The 2,739-nt window shown below is 33.0% G+C and overlaps 1 long non-coding RNA gene across 1 annotated transcript; it reads right to left on the reverse strand.

The window, feature by feature from the left end:
• Nucleotides 1–1,018: 1,018 nt before the first annotated feature.
• Nucleotides 1,019–2,518, reverse strand: LOC110790037 (uncharacterized). The gene is made up of 2 exons (XR_002533696.2): nt 1,918–2,518; nt 1,019–1,482 (listed from the first exon to the last, which is right to left on the reverse strand). It is a non-coding gene; the product is annotated as an uncharacterized lncRNA (long non-coding RNA).
• Between the last annotated feature and the right edge of the window lie 221 nt (nt 2,519–2,739).

The following is a 2,739-nucleotide window of genomic DNA, read 5'->3' on the forward strand; positions in this document are numbered from 1 at the left end:
AATATGATAAATAATGACACGAGTAAATATAATTAAATGCGGTATTTATTACAAATGAACTGGGTGACCTAGTGGTTGCCTGACTTCTGATAAAATCCAAGGACGCAGGTTCGATCCTTGTTTGAATGGTTAATTGTTTTTGTTTTTGTTTTTAATTGGTACCCTTACCCATTTTTTTCCCTTTTCTCTTTTTTCCCTTTCCTTTACATTATATAAAATATCTCCCATTTTTCTTTTTCTTTTTCTTTTTTGCAATTTCAATTAATTTAAAGTTGTTAAATTAGTTGTTTCAACAATATATTGTTCTCGTCAAAGAAAAAAAACAACATAATGTTAGATTCTAGTTTAGGGTTTAACTCACTTGTTTCTTTACAATTTATATACTTAGTACATTAGGGTTAGGGACCTAATTAAGCTTTTCATAATTACAAAATTAGTATAAAATATAAATACCCAAAATTTTATTACAATCTAATGATAATCCACACTCGTACTACTAACGAGATTTAGAATAATCCACAATACACAGTTTATTTTCTAGGGTTTAGGGGAGCCATGAATGTATGATTGGGATTGGATTGAATTTAATGTTTCATTATTGATTATAATTTCTATAGTTTGTTTTAATTGTTCATCAATTCTGTTCGGTCGGACTATTTTTATTGAGTTTGATTAATATTAGATTATGTGTCGAAAGGTATAAATCTGATGTTTTTTATCTGTGTTTAATAGATAGGATTTTTTTCTTGAAAATTGCGAGAGCCTACTAGTTGTAGAAAGAATATTGTTTCCATGTGGATTTGATCATGACTTCCCTTATTATTTAGTAGTGAATTTAGGTTTATATTTGATTAGGTGATACAACTTTAGTCTATCAATTGAGTGGATATAAAAGGATGACCAGAATATTCCACCCAAGGACGGAGGTAATTGACATTCTATGCTAGCTTGAAAGTTGAGTTTTACCTGTTGCATTCTCCCCGCATAACTCGATCACTTATCCAACACTTAGACCACCTTGCATAATACTATAAATACCATTGCACCTAGTTGTAGACAAAATACAAGACGTTTAATGTTTTCTACCTTACAACATTAATTCCCATTAGTCGTTAGTATAGTAGGTTAAGAACATCCAGTATCGAGTTGATCCTTATCCGTGTTAGTAAATGAATCCATCAACATATTCAATTGATCAAGCTGTTCAATGTCGATGTCTGTAACGTCTAGTAGTTCCTCATGGTTGAGTGTAGGCTCTATAGCAACATCGTTCGAAGTCGTAGTTTCGCAGATGTATGGGACACACACCATGGAAGCTTGAACGTCATCGTTTCTCATTTCACAGTCCATGTAATTAAAAAACTACATTCGTGACCGGAATGAAACGACATTTCTTCAACAGGGGGGTTCGACGGAGTAGAATTCACAATAGTTCCATCAACGGCCTCTGGTTCACCATTAAGGTCTATACTAACCATTGCGCTGTTGAATACATAATTAATTAATACAACTTTACCAATATATAATGATTCATACATGTCATATTTAACCATCGGTAATTTAAAATACTACTACATACTGTAATTATTATTAATTATTAAATTCACAACCACATGTAATTAAATTGACAAACATATTTAATTAATTTAACAAACAAGGTACAATCGAATAATTAATTACTGCACAACCACAATTGCACATTGTTTACTCCGTCATTAAGATCTTAAACTACTACTCCGTATGTTCTACGTCCATCCAAAATAACAAAAAAAAAATAAACAATTGATTTAGATTAAAGGAACATAATATGAGCTACATTATACCAAACGGGTTACTAAATCTAAATACATGGTTAGATATTCATGTTTCATATTGCATCCAAAAAGGGGATAAACGCAAGAGTTCCAGAAACTGCACCTTGAGACAATGAAGAAGAAAGCTTTAAATCTGTAGTTGCTGTAAACCTGGATTTTTTTTTTTTTTTTTTAATTTTCCAAGACGAAATTTGGGCGGTATAATTTTGGGAAGGAAATAGGGCGCTTAGAAGCCCGCCGAAGAAGACATACGCGGCGCAAAAACTGAAAATTTCCCCCCCTTAAAACATTCATTTTCCCCCCTAACCCTATTTTTAAGTTGCTTACTTGTCAAACCCTGATTGCAGGGTATGTCTACTCATCTTACCCCCAGGGTAAGTGTATAATCTCCCCTCTATGCTTTGGGAGGGAAAGCGACAAGAGCTCCTTTGTGTCAAATCTCAATCATCACCGAATATAGGTAATATTTTTAGAATCTATGACAAGTCTCTAAATAGTATAAGCTCTTTCCTTTGCTTGCCATTTGGTATAATTTAGGGGGTCAATTATGATGTTATGAACAGAATTGAATTAAAAGGACGGATGAATAACATTTTATTTAGAGTTGATACAACAGTTGACACCAATACGTGCATTGATAAGGATGAATCTTTTACTCCAATTAGCTTTTTGGTTGTCAATCAATTGCAACTTTTCTTTCCTCTTTATAATTATGTGAATTATTCCACTTTATAAAAGGACCCCCCCCCCCCCCCCCCCCCCCAACCTAATTATATTTTCTTGAACTATCTAAAGGCAGCCCATATGGATAAGTATCACTCGGGTATACCGTGTATTTAGAAGTATTTTTGTTTTCATTAGTGGTTTATCTTACATTTTCTTCTCATGTGAAAGGGAAAGTTAATTGATGTGAGAAAATGCACAG

The sequence above is a fragment of the Spinacia oleracea genome, chromosome 6 (genome assembly GCF_020520425.1).
Source record: "Spinacia oleracea cultivar Varoflay chromosome 6, BTI_SOV_V1, whole genome shotgun sequence".
Lineage (NCBI taxonomy): Eukaryota > Viridiplantae > Streptophyta > Magnoliopsida > Caryophyllales > Amaranthaceae > Spinacia > Spinacia oleracea.